At 43.8% G+C, this 22923-nt stretch overlaps 1 protein-coding gene across 1 annotated transcript in view; it reads right to left on the minus strand.

Annotated features, from left to right (window-relative positions):
* Positions 1-21608, minus strand: part of LOC143487076 (uncharacterized) — a 62745-nt gene extending 41137 nt beyond the window's left edge. Inside the window, exons 1-2 of the mRNA XM_076986389.1 lie at positions 21570-21608; positions 20630-20733 (exon numbers count right to left, since the gene is read on the minus strand). The gene's annotated coding sequence lies outside the window, so the exon portion shown is untranslated. The remainder of the gene's footprint in view (positions 1-20629; positions 20734-21569) is intronic.
* Positions 21609-22923: the final 1315 nt, after the last annotated feature.

Consider the following 22923-nt stretch of genomic DNA (forward strand, 5'->3'; position numbering starts at 1 on the left):
GTAGCCTTTTTAACTGATGCTCATGTGATTTATGTAACATTCATTACCTATTCACTACAAAACATTTGTAATATTTCAGTAGTAGTATTTCACATTTTTAAACTCATCAGCGTACATATCTTGGACAGTTCAGTGTGTTTACATAACTTTGCCCATATTTTGAACATGTACACAAAGTTGAATGCACCGGCACAAACCCCTCCCACCAACACAAACCCCTCCCAAGTGGTCGGAGGATCTGGTGGTGCTGCTCATGAGGTGAGAACACCACCCATGCTGATGCGGAGTCATTCTGGCAGGTTTCTGGCAGCACCACCAGGCTGCTAAATTGTTTATGGGGTGGGGGGGGTGAATGTAAATTGTTGAGCGGGGGGGGGGGGTTGCGGCGAACATACTTGGGGGCAATCCCCAGCCTCGTCTTGAGATCGCGGCGTGATTTCAAAATAAGAGCGGATAGCGCGATTGAAAAAATAATCATAAAAAAAAAAACCTTTTCAAAACAGCTCACGGGCCAGAAATAGATGCCCGGTGGGCCTAAAAAGGCCCGCGGGCCGCTATTTGAGTATGGGGGCTCTAGGCTGTTAAAACGGCTAGGGCTGGGGTTAGGTTATGACCCTGACCCTGACCATGACCCACTCAGCAGTGGGAGAGGGGAGTCAGAGCTAGAGCAGGACAAACGTCCAGACGTCAAAACGTCCAGCACCTGCTCAGGACATGTAGGCTAGGGTATCTTCAAGCAGCCTAGCAAGATGCAGCAGGGACGTGGGGAGGACTGCCCCAGGGCACTGTGGGAAACAGGAAGTGATACAGACTGACAGGAATGTGGAGAAGACTGTCCCAATGCACTGTGGGAAACAGGAAGTGATACAGACTGATGTTTCAGAATTAGGGTTTCAGTAAAAAAAAAACCATTTTAGAATTACCAGAAGTGACTCTAACATACAAGTTGGCAACCCCAAAACAGAGGCACATGTTTCAATCAAAGCTGATCTCAGCAGCTCAAACACCACTTCTGGAATACCAACACAAAGACGTGAACGATGATTTCAGAGCAGGGCTGCTGAATCACAGACGAAAAACAGCGTTTAACACTAACGTTTACACAAACGGTCAGAACAGTCAAGTGCGTGTGTGTTTGTGTGTGTGTTTATGTGTGTGTGTGTGTGTGTGCGTGTGTGTGTTTATATATGTGTGTGTGTGTGTGTGTGTGTGTGTGTGCGTGTGTGTGTTTATATATGTGTGTGTGTGTGTGTGTGTGTGTGTGTGTGTGTGCAATGAAGTGATCAGCCTCACATAGTTGTTCTCTAATGTCCCTGGAATTTAGGTGTGAAGAGCATGAACGTTTAAAGTGTACCAGCATAACTTGTGCTGTGAAACATCTCTTGCCATTACGGTTGTCATTAAAACATTATTAACATTAACATCATTACCCTAGAATATGAACTAACCAGGCTGATTAATACACACAGATGCACTCACACACACACCAGACTAATGGGATTATTCACCAGAATATCCTGAAGCTCACTTAGCTAGTTTGGCATAGGTTGGGGTTAGATAAGAGTTAAGAGTTAGAGTTAGGGTTAGGGTTAAGAGTTAGAGTTAGCGTTAGGGTTAAGAGTTAGAGTTAGGGTTAAGAGTTAGAGTTAGGGATAGGGTTAGGCAGGAGACTTCAGAACTGCTTGTGGAGGACACCATAAGCTGATCAGACAGAGCTGATCAGTGACCTAACCAACGCCATGTCATTACTACTATGTCATTACTACTGTGTCATTACTACTATGTCATTACTACTATGTCATTACTACTACTACGTCATTACTACTATGTCATTACTACTATTACTATGTCATTACTACTATGTCATACTACTACTATGTCATTACTACTATGTCATTACTACTACTACTATGTCATTACTACTATGTCATTACTACTACTATGTCATTACTACTATGTCATTACTACTGTGTCATTACTACTATGTCATTACTACTGTGTCATTACTACTATGTCATTACTACTACTACTATGTCATTACTACTGTGTCATTACTACTACTACTATGTCATTACTACTGTGTCATTACTACTACTACTATGTCATTACTACTATGTCATTACTACTACTACTATGTCATTACTACTATGTCATTACTACTGTGTCATTACTACTATGTCATTACTACTGTGTCATTACTACTATGCCATTACTACTACTACTATGTCATTACTACTATGTCATTACTACTACTACTATGTCATTACTACTATGTCATTACTACTGTGTCATTACTACTATGTCATTACTACTACTACTGTGTCATTACTACTATGCCATTACTACTACTACTATGTCATTACTACTATGTCATTACTACTACTACTATGTCATTACTACTATATCATTACTACTATGTCATTACTACTACTACTATGTCATTACTACTATGTCATTACTACTGTGTCATTACTACTATGCCATTATTACTACTACTATGTCATTACTACTATGTCATTACTACTACTACTATGTCATTACTACTATATCATTACTACTATGTCATTACTACTACTACTATATCATTACTACTATGCCATTATTACTACTACTATGTCATTACTACTACGTCATTACTACTGCTACTATGTCATTACTACTATATCATTACTACAATGTCATTACTACTACTACTATGTCATTACTACTATGTCATTTTAGTACTACTACTATGTCATTACTACTATGCCATTACTACTATGTCATTACTACTATGTCATTACTACTACTACTATGTCATTACTACTATGTCATTACTACTATGTCATTACTACTACTATGCCATTACTACTATGTCATTTCTACGCCTGCACCTGCAGATGCCACACACACATCTGCACCTACAAACGCCGCACACACGCCTGCACCTACTGCATAACACACCTACATTGTAAATGCCACACACACATCTGGCACTGCAAACACCGCACACACATCTGCACCTTCAAACGCTGCACACGTCTGGGTCTCCTGATTCTCAGATCAGCCTCCTGTGGAGGGTCACGTGAGTTGAATTTAGCCTCCTGTGGAGGGTCACGTGAGTTGAATTTAGCCTCCTGTGGAGGGTCACGTGAAATGAATTCAGCCTCCTGTGGAGGGTCACGTGAGATGAATTCAGCCTCCCGTGGAGGGTCACGTGAGATGAATTCAGCCTCCTGTGGAGGGTCACGTGAGATGAATTCAACAAGGCCGTCATGTTTGTTGTGAATGGCAGATTCTAACACTAAATCCTCACTGTTCTCATGGATCCAGAACCACTTTGTAGCTTTTCAGATTCTAATGAAAGCAGTCACAGGGAAACAGGGGAACTGACACCAGATCAGCTGTCTTGTTCAGAAACTCGATATGTAGTTGTATACCTGTGTAGCAGGTTCATACATCCAAACGTAGCCATGTGACCGTGGCTGTTGGCATGTAAGTGAAATGCATTCTGGAAATAGGGTGTGAGAGGGTGGAGGGACCTGCTCAGTCAGTGTGGCTGACAGCCAAAACACACCTGTCCAACGGGCAGGGTGTGTGTGTGTGAGTGTGTGTGTGTGTGTGTACACAGAGTAGCTGAGGGGTGATTAAGAAAGGGAAGCATGGAGAGAACAAGAGATCAACAAGGTAAATGAGAAAGAAGAGGGGGGGAGTAAAAGAGAGAGAGAGAGAAAGGAGAGGAGTGGGAGAGAGTGAGAGAGAGAGGGGAGGAGTGGGAGAGAGAGGGGAGGAGTGAGAGAGAGAGAGAGAGAGAGGGGAGGAGTGAGAGAGAAAAGGGAGGAGTGGACCCTGTGCTGTATTAACCCTGTTCTTTTCACTGGTCCTCCGCCCTCTGAACGAGGTGAAGGGTTATTGGTTGTGTATACAGACACAGCTACACTCCACCTCCAGCACACTACACACCACTACACTCCTCCTCTAGCACACTACACACAGCTACACTCCTCCTCTAGCACACTACACACAGCTACACTCCTCCTCTAGCACGCTACACACAGCTACACTCCTCCTCTAGCACGCTACACACAGCAACACTCCTCCTCTAGCACACTACACACTGCTACACTCCTCATCTAGCACACTAGACACCGCTACACTCCTCATCTAGCACACTACACACAGCTACACTCCTCCTCTAGCACACTACACACCGCTACACTCCTCATCTAGCACACTACACACAGCTACACTCCTCCTCTAGCACACTACACACACTACACTCCTCCTCTAGCACACTACACACCGCTACACTCCTCCTCTAGCACACTACACACTGCTACACTCCTCATCTAGCACACTAGACACCGCTACACTCCTCATCTAGCACACTACACACAGCTACACTCCTCCTCTAGCACACTACACACAGCTACACTCCTCCTCTAGCACACTACACACAGCTACACTCCTCATCTAGTACGCTACACACAGCTACACTCCTCCTCTATCACGCTACACACAGCTACACTCCTCCTCTAGCACACTACACACCACTACACTCCTCCTCTAGCACGCTACACACACTACACTCCTCCTCTAGCACACTACACACTGCTACACTCCTCATCTAGCACACTACACACAGCTACACTCCTCCTCTAGCACACTACACACAGCTACACTCCTCCTCTAGCACACTACACACTGCTACACTCCTCATCTAGCACACTACACACAGCTACACTCCTCCTCTAGCACACTACACACAGCTACACTCCTCCTCTAGCACACTACATACCACTACACTCCTCCTCTAGCACGCTACACACACTACACTCCTCCTCTAGCACGCTACACACTGCTACACTCCACCTCTAGCACACTACACACAGCTACACTCCTCCTCTAGCACACTACACACAGCTACACTCCTCCTCTAGCACACTACACACCGCTACACTCCTCCTCTAGCACACTACACACCGCTACACTCCTCCTCTAGCACACTACACACCGCTACACTCCTCATCTAGCACACTAGACACCGCTACACTCCTCATCTAGCACACTACACACACTACACTCCTCCTCTAGCACACTACACACCTCTACACTCCTCCTCTAGCACACTACACACCGCTACACTCCTCATCTAGCACACTAGACACCGCTACACTCCTCATCTAGCACACTACACACAGCTACACTCCTCCTCTAGCACACTACACACAGCTACACTCCTCCTCTAGCACACTACACACTGCTACACTCCTCATCTAGCACACTACACACACTACACTCCTCCTCTAGCACACTACACACCGCTACACTCCTCATCTAGCAACACTACACACACTACACTCCTCCTCTAGCACACTACACAAAGCTACACTCCTCATCTAGCACACTACACACCACTACACTCCTCATCTAGCACACTACACACAGCTACACTCCTCCTCTAGCACACTACACACTGCTACACTCCTCATCTAGCACACTACACACACTACACTCCTCCTCTAGCACACTACACACCGCTACACTCCTCCTCTAGCACACTACACACCGCTACACTCCTCATCTAGCACACTACACACACTACACTCCTCCTCTAGCACACTACACACAGCTACACTCCTCCTCTAGCACACTACACACTGCTACACTCCTCATCTAGCACACTACACACCGCTACACTCCACCTCTAGCACACTACACACCGCTACACTCCTCATCTAGCACACTAGACACCGCTACACTCCTCATCTAGCACATTACACACCGCTACACTCCTCCTCTAGCACACTACACACAGCTACACTCCTCCTCTAGCACACTACACACTGCTACACTCCTCATCTAGCACACTACACACCGCTACACTCCTCATCTAGCACACTACACACAGCTACACTCCTCATCTAGCACACTACACACAGCTACACTCCTCCTCTAGCACACTACACACCGCTACACTCCTCATCTAGCACACTACACACAGCTACACTCCTCATCTAGCACACTACACACAGCTACACTCCTCCTCTAGCACACTACACACAGCTACACTCCTCCTCTAGCACACTACACACTGCTACACTCCTCATCTAGCACACTACACACCGCTACACTCCACCTCTAGCACACTACACACCGCTACACTCCTCATCTAGCACACTAGACACCGCTACACTCCTCATCTAGCACATTACACACCGCTACACTCCTCCTCTAGCACACTACACACAGCTACACTCCTCCTCTAGCACACTACACACTGCTACACTCCTCATCTAGCACACTACACACCGCTACACTCCTCCTCTAGCACACTACACACAGCTACACTCCTCATCTAGTACACTACACACAGCTACACTCCTCATCTAGCACACTACACACCGCTACACTCCTCATCTAGCACACTACACACAGCTACACTCCTCCTCTAGCACACTACACACCGCTCCTTCAGGGGACCAAGCATGAGCTCTGCTGCATCAGAGACTGGGTTATGGGGCACGGGCCTGTTTTATGACACTGATAGAGTGGACTAGGTTTTTTTTACCCAGAATCGTAGTTTTTATTACACTGTTTGTTCTCTGTGTGCCTGGGCAGAGGCCTGTCAAGTGATTCCTCGCTGATTTCTTCACTACCTTAAATCTGATCCTAGCATGGAACACACAATCATTTCTGTAGTCCAGAACTTTACTGCTAGCTCTCATAGTCCTCCTTGTCTGATTAAATGTCTTTTCAGAGTAAATGTCTATCTGGTGAAACTCTGGATGACTCATTAGTGTGTGTCATCAGGGAAAGCTCATCCAGTTGTGATTCCACTGTAAGTGGAGATTTTCTGTGTAAAACATGTTAAATTTGAAGTCACATGACACGTCTGCTTAGTCATGAAATGTCATGTGACCGGAAGGAAGTGTTGGGAGATGTACCCTGACTCTCCACACCATCATCCCTTTAATTCCTCAAGTGACCCTGACCACACCTGTGGGACATTACTGCCACTGTGCTGGTAGAGACGCCAGCAAAGGAGGTTCAGGGTGAGTTCAGGGTGAGGGGGGGTTCAGGGTGAGTTCAGGGTGAGGGGGGGTCCACAGAGCTGTGAACCTTATTTTGTTGGAACCTTATTTTGCTTAAGAAGTTATCTAGTACAGATATTGTTTATTGCATTTTTAAAGCTGTACTGTTGTCTCAATTAAATTTTTTTTTATTTATTGCAGTCAATTAGGAGAGGAAACAATTTTTTTTCGGGGGGGATGGGAGCGGGCCCAGGTATAATGGTCACGGTTCGCTACTATATATATATAATTATTTGTTCACCAAAAGGAATTTCTCTCTAATAAAACTGAAAAACTCTTAGTTAGTAGCTTGTGGTATCTCCTATTGCAGCCATTACTACAACCAAATGTCTTCTGTAACCACAAATGGGCATCTCACATCTGCTTTTGGGGATTTTTGCACACTCCTCCCTGCAGAACTCCACCAGTTGAGAGGGGGGAGGAGCATCCTGCATGTACCGCCCACTTCACTGATGGTAGGAGATTCTGGTCAAGAATTTGTGGATAGGCCTGAGAATTGATGGTTCCCTGGAAAATATGGAGTCTCCACCACCATGCTTACTGTTGGGAGAAGGTTCTTCTATTCTTCTGCAGTGTTGTCTTTTCTCCAAACATGGTGCCTTTGATTATGGTCAGATAGAAGGTTCTTCTATTCTTCTGCAGTGTTGTCTTTTCTCCAAACATGGTGCCTTTGATTATGGTCAGATAGTTCAATTTTGGACTCATCTGTCCAGAGAATGGACTTCCAGAAAGCCTCTGGTGTATCCAAGTGCTCTCTGGCACTTGATGAACATAAACCTGACATTTCAAAAACCGGTGATGGTAAAATAAGAGAATCATAGTATCAACAGAAAATTCTAAACTACTCAAGGAGTTCACAAACTTTCAAGCATCACTGTATATAATAAATAAACATGTTGTTGATGTTTGGTATATAATATATAAACATGTTGTTGATGTTTGGTATATAATAAATAAATATTGTTGTTGATGTTTGGTAGCAAACAAAGTCCACCTACCCTGTAAATCTCCAAACCTTGGTAGTTCAGAATTTTTGTTGAACTACAGAAATAAACTATTGCTTTAGCAGCAAAACGTTCTACCTACATTGAAATAAAAATTCCTTCCAAATTATGACAGCTAATATCAAGACTGCATATAAAAGTGCCGACAGTGGCACGCTGCGAACACATTTCAATTCTGATTGGCTGCCATCCAAAACCCTGCACAATCATTGGATAAGGGCTCTTCTGTTACGTGTCCTTGTTGCTATGACGACATGACACATTCCAGCAGAATCTAGTCCAAGAGTCACTCCTTCCGAACGGATTCCAGAACATGCTCTGATCTCTGTTGCTAGGACGACCGAGACACTAGTGTCAAGTTTATGATTGCACCCTTAAGAATGGTCTCTTCTTCCTGAAGGAGACCACAACCATGAAACACATTTATATTTAGATTCAGGGTCATGTGTGTGTATATATACACACACTTGGGAATAATGGCAAACTGACCAAACAGAATGAAGCAGAATTAAGCAGAATGGCTCAGTGAAATGGGGCCAGAGGAACTTCAGTGATGAAGACTACGTGATGAAGTCTGCGTGACCAAGACTGTGTGATCAAGACTGCTTGATGAAGACTGCGTGACCAAGACTGCATGATCAAGACTGTGTGATCAAGACTGCTTGATGAAGACTGCGTGACCAAGACTGCGTGATCAAGACTGCGTGATTAAGACTGCGTGATTAAGACTGCGTGATGGCAGGTTCACCCACATTGCTGCCCTGACAGATTCTTGCTGACATGGAGGAGGTGACTGAGCATGAAAGAGCAGATGCAGCACTAAAGTCTAGAGCGAACTCTGGAGGTTCAGCCCTGCCTGAGAGCCCAACCCCGCCTTGGGCAACCACAGAGAATTATGAAGGCCCAAGGTCAGGTGTGCCCTTAAAAACATTCCTTACAGCATTGTGGTGTGTGAATCAGTTCCACTTTGGCCACATTCAGCACAGATAAGATATAGAAATACATGGGAGAGTCATAAAACTGCTGTTTTTAAGTGTACAGTGTAGTTAGTGTGTAATGAGGAGCCCTTACACATGAACCTACACATGAACCTGCCATGGTGCTGCGTATTCTCCCATGTGTAGCCTGCACCACAGCTGCCAACCATCGGCTGCTTGGTCCTAAGCCATTTGTCCACATCGTGAAGGACTTCAGAACTGGAACACGCTACTCCTGGTTTCTGACCGGGCTCATTATCCCTCGTTAGGGGCTTGATTTTGATTGGATGATTATCTAGCAATGGCTTTAGTTCTGGGTAGTGCAGATATAAGCATGTCTGAAAATGCAAGCTGACCTGAACTCATCTTCTCTTTCAGGACTATGGTCAGGACTCAGATGTGAGAGGCTCTCTCTCTCTCTCTCTCTTTGGTTATTCCACATTTTGGGGCAGCTCATATCCAGCACAAACATCTGGATACTGTTCAAGTGACGATCACTTCACATGTTCGTTTGATGTGCAGAGAGGAAATTAGTCAGAGTTGTTCAAACAATTTAAACAAGTTTTATCCGAAAGCGAAAATCGTCTGAGTCCTCACAACACAATGCAGTGTGCTCCTTTAAGAGGGAATGAGATCTGACAACTTTTTATAATTATACCTTGGTCACTCTCCCCAAATTATATACCCCTTACTCTTCTGTAAAAGTTTTAAATGCATGTTGTTCCCAAATAATTTTCTACCACAATATATGTATGATATGTGTGTGTGTGCGCGCGTGTGTGTGTGTTTGTCAGGGTTGCCAACTCTCACGCATTTGACCGTCTTTACACGCTCTCACACCACACTTCCAATTTCTCACGCCAAAAAAAATATCTAGTTTATTTACCTCTGATCCATATCTATGATTCAATGAGTTACTAGTTCGCTCTGGTGCCCACCACTGGCGATCGATTGATCGCGATATAATACTTAATTGTGTCCATTTTACAGCCCACCCGGTAACAATTTACGTTTGCTACCCCCCCGTGTCAACAATGTACACTCGCCACCCCCTCCAGGTTCAAATCTCACTCCAAGTGATCTTGAAAAGTTGGCAACCCAGGTGTGTATGTGTGTGCTGCCTGCCTGTGTACAAAGTGTTACATCCTAATCTCAGAGGTGGCTCCTGGTATTCTGGTGAGCTCCTTTGTGCTGACTATAATATTATAGTCGATTAACCCCTTGACTTTCCCAAGTCCCTAACCGTGATTTAAAATGTATATTACTCATACTTTCCACAATACTCATCTCAATACAGAATGTCACTAAGAGTGTGCTGAAACACGTGATGTAAACTGAGATATTGGTCTCAGACAATGGTGCATATTCTTATATACATATTCCACTCCACCTCTCGCAAAACACTCAGAGCCGTACTCACAGGAAATATGTAGCCAGATTTGGCCCTGCCTAAACCACGCCTAAAACACGCCTAAAACAGACTCTTCAGGTTGAGATTCTGACCTGGAATTCACTTTCTTACCAAATAAGGACAGTGTGAGACACAGTTGAGTCGACACAGTGGAATTTCCCATAGTCAAAGGAAAGTGTTTACTCAATATGGTTACCACATCCACATCACATCACTAACCCTAACCCTCATGTCAACTTCTCATTTCCAAAGTCATTACATGAATTTTAAATGTTAGCGTCAGCCTTCAGGACAATGTTCATGCTTAAATTATGAAGCCATGTGAAGCACTAATAACAACAACAACGATAATAATAGCCCTTACTGTTATGGTATTTAACTGCCACTCGGCTAGAGGCTATCGTGAGCCCAGTTAATATCAACTTTCACTTAATTCTAAACAGGAGTCGGCTGGCCTCTCTCTGAAGAAAGACCAGGGCATGAGCCCGCTCTCCCAGAGACAGAGGCGGTGAACAGCAAAATAAATGTACGGGGTCCTCCAGGGCCGGAGTGGGACACTTTTTCAGCCCGGGAGTTTTATGACCAAATCCGGCCCAAAATTATTTTTCCCTCCCAATCGGCCCAAACTAGAGATTAACATGAACCGGCCCATCGGGAATCCTCCCGAATCTCCCGATTAGCCACTCCGGCTTTGGGGTCCTCCAGGGAACCTCAAAAGGGCATGTGTGTGTCTGCCCATGGGAATGAGCAAGTAGCCGTGGGGTGACTGACAGCTAACTGGCCTTACAGCTCTGAACCTGGGCTGGCCCATGGACCTGAGAATGCAGGGGATCTTTTGGTGCTTGTGAAGAATGAGATGGGGAAAGGCAGACGAGGCGTAGACCATCCAGGAACTACTGCTGTGAACAGAAGCATGCTGCACTTGGACAGAAACTATGCTAGTAATGCTGGGAATAGTGAAAACATGCAAATTAGCTCATGTTACCCATGTCACACCATTTACTGTTAGCCATGTTGACTTGACATTTGACAGAACTGTCAGAACTAGGGACAAGTTTCCAGAAGGAAAGAAGCAACCAGTAGCAGTTCCTCTGTGTTTGAGCATTCCCAACAATTATGACGTGCAAATCAAGAACCTATGATGAAAAAACTACTAAAAAATCAATAACCTATGATGAAAAAACTTACATTTACTGCTCATGTATGGTCTGCCTCACATCAAATTAACAAGGGTGTTTCACGATAGCATTTGGGTAGCATATAGCATAAATGTTTGCATTTAGATATGTAGTATATAGCATAAATGTTAGTGTTTAGATATGTAGTATATAGCAGAAATGTTAGCGTTTGGATATGTAATCTATAGCAGAAATGTTAGCGTTTAGATATGTAGTATATAGAGTAAATGTTAGCATTTAGATATGTAGTATATAAAGTAAATGTTAGGGTTTAAATATGTAGCATATAGCAGAAATGTTAGCATTTAGATATGTAGTATATAGAGTAAATGTTAGCATTTAGATAAGTAGTATATAGGTATGCTGACGAACCAACGTTCGATGCGAAAAATTCTGGCTCAGTAATGTGTTCCAAACTATGTTGTACTTTTGTAAGGGTGTCATATAACATCACTCCTCACCGCCTAGCAGGTGTATGTTTTTTTCCTGAATACTATTGTGACTTCGTCAAGCACAACTCAGCCAGTCATCAGGCACTGCTAATAGTCAATTCTGAGGCGATTTCAGGTCGGGAGACCAGCGAGAAGATTGTTGTTGTTTTCAAGCGGTCTCAATACTGACCAAATTTAATCGAAATCCGTGCAGGCGAAAGTATTTTACTAGACCGCGGAAAATAGGCAGTCATGATTGACATTGGTGTATCGAACGTCACGGTAGCTAGCAACTTTAGGCTAAAAGCGACGTCTCAGTTTAACTCGCTCCCACAGTGTTTTCTTGAAATCGGTACTGATACCAGTGTTGTGTAGTTTAATATCTCATTGTTTTCTGATATAACTTGTTGTAAAATGGTTAACATCACTTCGAATTAGATTATGATTAATTATTAATTATGATTAATTAGAATTAGATTATGTCAATTTCAGTCACACGACTTCTATTGTAATTAATGTATTATATTTTAAAGAGATACATGATATTATAAATATCATAACTTTATCAATTCTCAACCAATTTTCAAAATCCAGGTATCATTTTAAAGGTCTATTTCAGCTCCGTCTAGATATGTGATTCTTTTTAAGCTTGGGGCTGTTTGAAAATTTTGTCATCATACCTATAGTATATAGAGTAAATGTTAGCATTTAGATATGTAGTATATAGCAGAAATGTTAGCGTTTAGATATGTAGTACATAGCAGTATATCTATAGAGCAGGGGTGCCCACAACTTTTCAGCTTGCGAGCTACTTATAGGATGACCAAGTCAAAATGATCTACCTACTTTAAAAATGCAAAACAAATGTATTTCTTCTATATTATCATTATTTAAGTTATTATTATTAGGCTACTATTTAATATTGTGTATTCTTTCCTTCCTTTTAGGATAAATAAAGTATTTTATTTATTTATATTTATATTATTATATTATATATAAGTTATTTAAAGTATCGCTAACTGTAGCGAGAAACACTTGCAGTCCGCAATATCCTTCCAAAGTTTCTGGGTCAAATCCTCAGCCATGGCTTCAGAGCACCATGTAACAGTATTCCTGGATAGCTGGACAGCTTTGATTGAAGATAATATTTCCGATTTGTTTTTAGTCTCAGAACAAGGAATTAGTGGCTTCAACAAATGCCTCTTTTTTCTCTCCGTCTTGGAAGGACTTCTTGTGTTTAACAATTAAGTGACTCAGCCGAAATGATGCTTAAGTGGCTGCCTTCACTTTTGTGGTCATATGTGAGTAAAATGACTGCTGTCTGGACAACTGGGATTTTAGTTCTTTCACCTTCCTCCTTCTCAGCTCACTTTTCGGAGGAAAGTCAATGTCATAGTTTTTAGGAACAGTCCGAAAATACCGCTCCACATTTCCCTTGTTTGAAATAGCAACGGCACACTGACAGATGAGGCAAACGCACTTAGAATACGACATAGTGAAATATAGTGAATATGACATAGTGAAATATAGTGAATATGACATAGTGAAATATATCCTCCTCCCATTAGATATGTAGTATATAGCAGAAATGTTAGCATTTAGATATGTAGTATATAGAGTAAATGTAAATGTGCCATATTTTGTCACTTGTGATTTTTACACCGCAATTGAAATTTGTCCTCCGCTTTTTACCCATCTGTGCAGTTAGAACTGATTACTAGGGGGCTGTGGATCACACATGCCCAGAGCGGCGGGCAGCCCTAGCCCGGCGCCCAGGGAGCAGTTGGGGTTAGATGCCTTGCTCAAGGGCACCTCAGTCATGGCCTCAGGTCAGGGAATCGAACCCACAAGACCAGTCACCTACCACCAGGCCATGACTGCCCCTAAATGTTAGCTTTTGGATTTGTAGCATATAGCATAAATGTTAGCATTTAGATATGTAGTATGTTGCATAAATGATAGTGTTTAGATATGTAGTATATAAAGTAAATGCTAGCATTTGGATATGTACAGTAAATGCTATCAGTCATGGTGCACACAGGTGAAATACCTCTAATTTGCTTCCTATGTACAATATTTTATCTTCAAAATATTCGAGGTTGCATTGCCTCGGGTTAGGTTAGTGTTAGGGTTAACCCTAACCTACATACACAAGACATGCAATACCTGTAAAGGGGATAAACCTGCAACTGCAATCAGATTTGGGAAGATTTGATGTCTCACTTCAGGTTGGTGATGTGCACACAGTCATGGAGAAACCATAGTGTCAAACCACAGTGAGTGTCCATGTTTTACTCCTGTGTGTAAGAGTACCAGATATAGCGACCTTCATGGCGAGCAGTACCAAACACAGTTTTTCTGCCTTGGCCAACATTCCAGCTATACCTGCACTGTGGGGTTCTGCCTCGGGATATGTGCTCACAACGGGCGTAGCTGTGTTTGAAGTGCTTCCTGAAAGACTCACAACACGACAACATTGTTCACCACATGCCATGACAGGACACCACACGTTCACCACACGCCACAACAGGACACCACATGCCACGACAGGACACCATATGCCACCACACGCCACAACAGGACACCACAGGTTCATCACACGCCACGACAAAACACCACATGATTACATCATGCCACGACAAAACGCCACACGTTCACCACACGCCACAACAGGACACCACACGCCACGACAGGACACCAGAGGTTCATCACACGCCACCAAAAGACACCACACGTTTACATCATGCCACGACAGGACACCACACGCCACCACAGGGCAGAAAGTAACTACAGCTGCGTTTTTACAGCATTTGTAAATGTAGCATTTATATGAGCTGTTGAACAGGTTCATTTTTTTAGTTGTTCTATAAATATTGTGTTGTCATATCTATAAATATTATGTTGTTCATTTTTCTCATGGCAAATACAGTTCAGAACTCTACCTGCTCATAGAAAGTCTATAGTCCAGAAAACGAAGTGTGATTACTACAGCCCGAGTATGGGGTTAAAAGGTGATGGATGTGCAGTTTCACTTTAAAGACTCATCTGATCTTGAGCGTATAATCTCCGGGGATGGCTTTGTGTGCTGACGGATTACTGAATGGGATTCGTACAGGACAGAAATTTAACTGTATTAAATCCATACCTTGAATATGACTCATGCTTTTGCAATCACCATAGCTACAGTCACCATAGCTACATGCTGGAAACCATGCAAGTGTGTGTGATTGTTGATACTACAAGCAGTGTGTCCCTGCTGTTCTTATTCCATCAGGACCTGCAGACATACATCACTGAGCTATGAGCTTCTTACTTTGGAAAGGGAGAGTGTGTCTGCCACACTGAGTTGTGTTAACCCACTCACCTAAATCCTAGCACTCACCTAAACCCTAGCACTCACCTAAACCCTAGCACCCACCTAAACCCTAGCACCCCCCTAAACCCTAGCACTCACCTAAACCCTAGCACTCACTTAAACCCTAGCACCCCCCTAAACCCTAGCACTCATCTAAACCCTAGCACTCACCTAAACCCTAGCACCCCCCTAAACCCTAGCACCCCCTAAACCCTAGCACTCACCTAAACCCTAGCACCCACCTAAACCCTAGCACTCACCTAAACCCTAGCACCCCCCTAAACCCTAGCACTCACCTAAACCCTAGCACCCACCTAAACCCTAGCACTCACCTAAACCCTAGCATTCACCTAAACCCTAGCTCTCACCTAAACCCTAGCACCCCCCTAAACCCTAGCACTCACCTAAACCCTAGCACCCACCTAAACCCTAGCACTCACCTAAACCCTAGCACTCACTTAAACCCTAGCACCCCCCTAAACCCTAGCACTCACCTAAACCCTAGCACCCACTTAAACCCTAGCACTCCCCTAAACCCAAGCACTCACCTAAACCCAAGCACTCACTTAAACCCTAGCACCCACCTAAACCCTAGCACCCACTTAAACCCTAGCACCCACCTAAACCCAAGCACCCACTTAAACCCTAGCACTCACTTAAACCCTAGCACTCACCTAAACCCTAGCACTCACTTAAACCCTAGCACCCACTTAAACCCTAGCACCCACTTAAACCCTAGCACCCACTTAAACCCAAGCACCCACTTAAACCCTAGCACTCACCTAAACCCAAGCACTCACTTAAACCCTAGCACCCACCTAAACCCTAGCACTCACTTAAACCCTAGCACTCACCTAAACCCAAGCACCCACTAAAACCCCATCATTCACTTGGAGCAGGTGTGGACCAGGGGTGGTCTGGGTGAACCCAGGCAGGGTTGTCCCTGGTGCAGAAGGGTATAGGGTATATGCTGAAGGGTATAGGGTATATGCTGAAGGGTATAGGGTATATGCTGTAGGGTATAGGGTATATGCTGTAGGGTATAGGTTATATGCTATAGGGTATATGCTGTAGGGTATAGGGTATATGCTGTAGGGTATAGGTTATATGCTGTAGGGTATAGGCTGTAGGGCAGACCTGGGAAAACCACGGCCCGCGGGCCACATCCGGTCCGTTGTGCGTCCCTGTCCGGCCCGCGAAGGTCGCGAAGGCCAATCATAAATGAAACAAATATCTATGTCGTGCGTGCAATACAACTGTGACGCTTTTATTTTGAAAGCGCTACGTTTGTGTTAATTCCGTGTGGACGTACCTGCGTGTGTGTGTGAGCTGTGCGAGAAACACTGTAGGTGATCAGCGACAAGTTAAGGCTTTCGGGAGTGTACGTTGCACCTCGCGCGAACCTCCGCAAATGGCGGAAAATTTACGTGACGATTTTTATTGTGCATTGTGTTCCAGGTTTGAAAAGTGCTGGAATTTAGGCTAAAGTACTTGAAAATGCTTGAAATTGTAACTGTATTTCGATTCACAACAAATAGCTGACTGAACAGGGGGGTATTCCAGAAAGCTGGTAAGTAAACTCAGAGTTAACGAAAACTCAGGTTTTCTGTTCCAGAAACCGAGCTTAGAGAGAACCTGAGTCAGCTGGGAAATATTGAAATGGACCTTGAAAGTGCCGTAGAAGTGCTTTAAAGCTAGGTTTAAGCCAGGTTTATACTTGACGCGAGGCGAGCGGCGCGAGGGTCCACGCGGCGAAATTTATGTAATCGCGGTGGCGGAGGGTCTCACGCGCTGTTGATTCGCAAGGTCGTGCACCTCTCGAATTTTGTAACTTCGCGCGCACCGCGCTTCAGCGCAATGAACAAAGTCATGTTTGCAGGGTTCATACACCTTCACAAGGTGGAATTAAAGCATTTATACATGTGTATGTGTTTATGTATATGTGTGTATGTGTGTGTCTCTTTTCTCATCTGCTGCTTCTTTCTAATGTTTTTAGTTATTTAATAATTAATTTTAAATTGTTGGTGATTTATTCTAATCATTTTTAGTTTTATATAAACTCTTGTTGCTTATTCCCTTGTAAAGTGTCCTTGTGTGTCTTGAAAGGCGCTTATAAATAAAATTCTATTATTATTATTATATACGTCACTTTCAAGGTCCATTTCAATATTTCCCAGCACGTTAAACTTAATTAAGTTAAATATTTATACATATATTCGAAATGATCCGAAATAATTCGCTTTTTTATCACATTATTTAATTGTTGTTTATTTTCAAAACCCAATCTTAACGTTTTCACGTTCTCTCATGTTTCGTCCTGGAATTACAAGAACGTAATACAAGAAAACTGTTCATTCAGATGGCTATTTGTTGTGAAACGAAGTAGTTACAATTTCAAACATTTTCAAGTATTTAGCCTAAATTCCAGCACTTTTCAAATCTGAAACAAAAAGCAACATTAAAATTGGTCAGGTAAATGTTCCTTTCCCTGTTTTTGAGGGGTGTTTCTTTATACCAACACACATCATTTTGAGAACAAGTATAAGTGCCTCCTCCGTTCGCGGAAGTTTGCGTGAGGTGGGCGGAGCCACTGTGATGACGTCATTATTGTTTGTGTGGCCCTCTGACACAATTCAGGGTTCTCATATGGCCCCTTGTAAAAATTAATTGCCCACCCCTGCTGTAGGGTATAGGTTATATGCTGTAGGGTATAGGGTATATGCTGAGGGGGGGGCGTAACACTCAAATGGGTGGTGAACGTAACACTCGTCTGAAAATAAATTCTCCGGTTTAAAATATAGTCTCCTGTTAAATTTTTTTTGGCATTTGGGTCCGTATCCAGTTAATCAGGAATGTGATTGGGTCCGGACAGGATGTCGTTCGGGTCCGGATCCGGACCGCGGTCCGCCATTTGGTGATACCTGCTGTAGGGTATAGGGTATATGCTGAAGGGTATAGGGTATATGCTGTAGGGTATAGGGTATATGCTGTAGGGTATAGGTTATATGCTGTAGGGTATAGGCTGTAGGGTATAGGTTATATGCTGTAGGGTATAGGGTATATGCTGTAGGCTATAGGTTATATGCTGAAGGGTATAGGGTATATGCTGAAGGGTATAGGGTATATGCTGAAGTATCCAGTAGAAGGATGCAGAAGACTGGAGAGTTTCTGTCCACACGATTGTCCATGATTGTCCAGGATTATATGCATTTACAAATTATGCTAAACAAGAGTTTAAAAAGAGATGGGTAGAAAAAACACCAAAACAAAACATCAGCTCTTGTGTAAGGATGAGCAAGCACTTTGTAAAAACAGATCCATCCATAAATCATTCACTGCCAGCCGATTCACAATGAGTTCCTTTGACAACCCTGCCCTGGTGTTTCCTTGGTGACATTGGGAGGGAAAAACAACAGCAAAGTGTATCCCGGGGAGACGCGGAGGGGGGTGTGTGTGTCTCAGGTCAGCTAGACATGTTTCCACATTGACAGCATACTGTTGGACTGACTCTCACTGTCCTTAGAGTTCCTCCACATAGCTGATGCACAAAAATAATCCTGGTATTACAAAGGATTTGGTCTGGTGCGTGTACACACACAAACACACACACACACACACACACATAGACAGACAGACAGACACACACACAGACAGACACACACACAGACAGACACACACACACAAAAGGCTATTATAGATGTCAAGTGCTTGTACATGTAAAATCAAAATAACACGTGACAAGTGTGTAGTCTTACTGTCATTTTTTATTTAACTGTACATTAAATGTATTCCCAATATAATTTAACTGTAATTTAACTGTAAGCTCAATGAAATTTAACTGTATACTGAATTTACTTACTTATAATGTCTTATAACTGGATATTCAAACCTGTATCTGTATATAACTGTAATGAAATTGGTTACCAAATGTAATTTAACTGTATACCTAATCTAATTTAACTGCAAAAATTAAAATAATTAGCTGTAGTTAAACTCATCCACTGGTTTACAACAGTGCCGTCACCAGCACTGTTCAACAAAAGCACTGTAAACCTCACACACACACACACTTCCATACATGTCAAGAATCTCACAGTCACACAGGCTGCAAAGCTTCAGACACACACACACATACAAACGCACACACACACACACACACACACACACACACACACACACACACACACACACACACACACACACACACACACATCTGCCTCTACACTAATCATGAATCTCAGTGTTTTAACTGAAGAGATTCTGAAGGCATTCTCACTGTGAGAAGATGGCTGAACACACACTGCCTCACGCACCCTGCCTCACACACACCCTACCTCACACACACACACACACACACATAGACAGACAGACAGACAGACACACACACACACACACCCTGACCGGTGGGACCGTCTCCACACTGCAGGACGAGCTATTTCTGCTCTCTGATCGGCCAAAACAAAGAAGGCACACCCAAGCTTACGAAGTAGCACTGAACACTGAACACTTTTCTGTGGGGCACAGAAACACACCGTCTCCGCCCAGACAGCTGCCCTGTGCTACAGGCAGAATCAGACTGTGTCCTGATAAATATGCAACGGCTAGAGAAACTAACAAAACCAAACAAATAAGTTACAGTAAAACGAATAAAACGCACACAACCACCCTGACCAGACACGCAGGGTGCAAATGAGAGAACCCCGGTGCTGAAGGCTCCCGTCACCAACCCAACTGCCCCGGGCAGCACCGACACGGGGGGCAGAACATGCCTAGTGGTTCTCAACAGGTGCTAAAACAACGGCTCAATGTTTGAGATACCGACTGGGACGCTGCTCCCTGTCATTTGTGCCTGCAGGTCTTCCAGACAGGCCACGACTGTTGCTGTTCAATTCAGTCGTTTAGAATATTAACATGGTTTTTTAAAGGATGGCAGCAAACCGCAGACGTTTCTGAAGACAGACGTCTGATTTTAACAGGTTGACTGATTTTAGCAGGTTGACTGATTTAAACAGGTTTTGATCACGTTTGGTTGTTTAAGACTGCCTGAGCCTTTAATACCACATTTCTCATTTAACTTTTGAGTTCGTCAGTGACAACAGTAAGTTAACGGGTGGATACCTGCTATTACTATAAACTATTATATATACTATTTAGTAGAGACGTGCACTGTTTTACCGGCTCGAAAGAAGGGATTCATTACCTTAAAGTCCCGAGCAGACAGGTCCACACGCTTTGGCTCTCACGCTCTGAAGTCAATTGCTCCTCGTGGAATTTGAGAGCGACTTTGACACTTGGGTGGATCACCTGTAAGAATGTGGGCGTGCCGGATACACCTGTAAGAATGTGGGCGTGCCGGATACACCTGGTGCACTGACGCACTGACGCACACTGCAGCGCCAGAGCTAGGAGCGGACCTTGTCGTGTTACTGCAGTTCAACATTTAGAGAAAAACAGCCTGTAATGTTTTGCAATGAAATACTCCTCCTGCAACTCCTGCCCTTCTCAAGGAAACGTCTGGTATGACAGGAACTCACTCACAAGTAGACGTTTCTATTCTCCAAATGTGGAGAAATGAGGAGTTTCAAATAGCCCCAAAGTATTCAAGGAATCTGTTATTTGTGTTGCACGGTACGTGGGTCTTTCATGGCCTGTGTTTTTTGGCATATTTACGTTCACATTCTTATGTTCCCGACATTGTTATGCTAAGACGATGGTGTCCAAACATCTTGGGATGAGGCCAACAGTAAAGAATGTTAGTAGCCATGCAGGTTCTAAATTTTATGTACAAGATATTCAATTCAATTCAACTTTATTGTCATTATGCTGAAACAGGGTTGTACAGCACAACAAAACACTTTTAGGCTAGGCCTCAGTGCAATTACATACTACAAAATCACAGCAGCAATTACATACAACATAGTGCAGGACAACAAAGTGCAGGACAACATAGTGCAGGACAAGATAGTGCAAGACGGTCATAGTACAAGCCAGGACATTAAACATGGTGCAACAGACATTAAATAAGCAAGGTAAAAAATATAAAATAGATAACAGTATAAAGATAATAGTATAAAGCAGGAGTGGCCAACATGCGGCTCTTTGCCTGGTTTCATGGATCTCCCCAGCCGGTCCACTCTCACCTGCACTAACGGTGTGTGTCGTGGCTCGGTTACCTCATCAGTTCTGAGGGGGACACACTGCTACATCTTCGTGGTGCCCAGTTTGTTTACAAGCCTAGCGAGCTGCTAATACTTTTAAAACCGGCGTAGTGGAAAACACGCATTTGACTGTCTTCACACGCTCACACGAGTTACTAATTCGCCAACTACTGGCGATCGATCGCGATATAATACCTATTTTTTGTCCATTATACACTCCCCCCCCTCCGGTCAACAAACTACACTCGTTGCTCTTGGTCTCTGACGGGTTGGCCACCCCTGGTATAAAGTATGAAATATAAAGTATAAGTACAGTACAGTGTGTGTGAATGGGTGTGAGGTAGTGTGTATATAGCAGAGGTGAGGCCCAGTGGAGGTAGGAACAGGTAAGTGGGGACAGGGATAAAGTGCATGGTGTAAATGGACTGGTGGACTGGTCTCTGGGCTGGTGGCAAATCTGAGATATAATCAGGGGGAGGTAAGTCTATATATGTCCAGTTTGAGGGAAAGTAGCTGGTGATACCAGTTTAATTATTATTTTATACCAGTATTATTATTATATTATTATTATTATATGAACTCTGGCTGTTTGGCAGCTTCTTCTGGACGGTCTTCTTTCAAGCTCGGGTCGTCTACTAGATGTCTGGGGGCTTGAGAGTTCTGCACTCTTCTAAGTGGAGATCTTCTAGGTCAGGGGTGCCCACAGTTTTCAGCTTGCGAGCTACTTATAAGGTGACCAAGTCAGAAAGATCTACCGGGGTGGCGGCGAACGTAATTTGTTGAGCGGGGGGGGGGGGGGGGGGGGGGGGGTGGCGAACGTAATTTGTTGAGTGGATTGCAGATTGGCTACCGTGAATGTCAATCAAAATACAACCGTCAGTGCAGATGTGCGATTCATCTACTACTATTTTATGTGACGCAATCTACGCACATTCCTTCGCGATCGACCGACACTTCCTTCGCGATCGACGTAATGAGCACCCCTGTTCTAGGTGGAGCTAGGGTTTAGGTGGGTGCTCCCCTCGACCACAGCAGAAACACACACTCCCCTCGACCACAGCAGAAACACACACTCCCCTGATCACAGCAGAAACACACACTCCCCCGATCACAGCAGAAACACACACTCCCCTGATCACAGCAGAAACACACACTCCCCTCGATCACAGCAGAAACACACACTCCCCTGATCACAGTAGAAACACACACTCCCCTCGACCACAGCAGAAACACACACTCCCCTGATCACAGCAGAAACACACACTCCCCCGATCACAGCAGAAACACACACTCCCCTGATCACAGCAGAAACACACACTCCCCTCGATCACAGCAG

Source organism: Brachyhypopomus gauderio, unplaced genomic scaffold, assembly GCF_052324685.1.
Source record: "Brachyhypopomus gauderio isolate BG-103 unplaced genomic scaffold, BGAUD_0.2 sc46, whole genome shotgun sequence".
Lineage (NCBI taxonomy): Eukaryota > Metazoa > Chordata > Actinopteri > Gymnotiformes > Hypopomidae > Brachyhypopomus > Brachyhypopomus gauderio.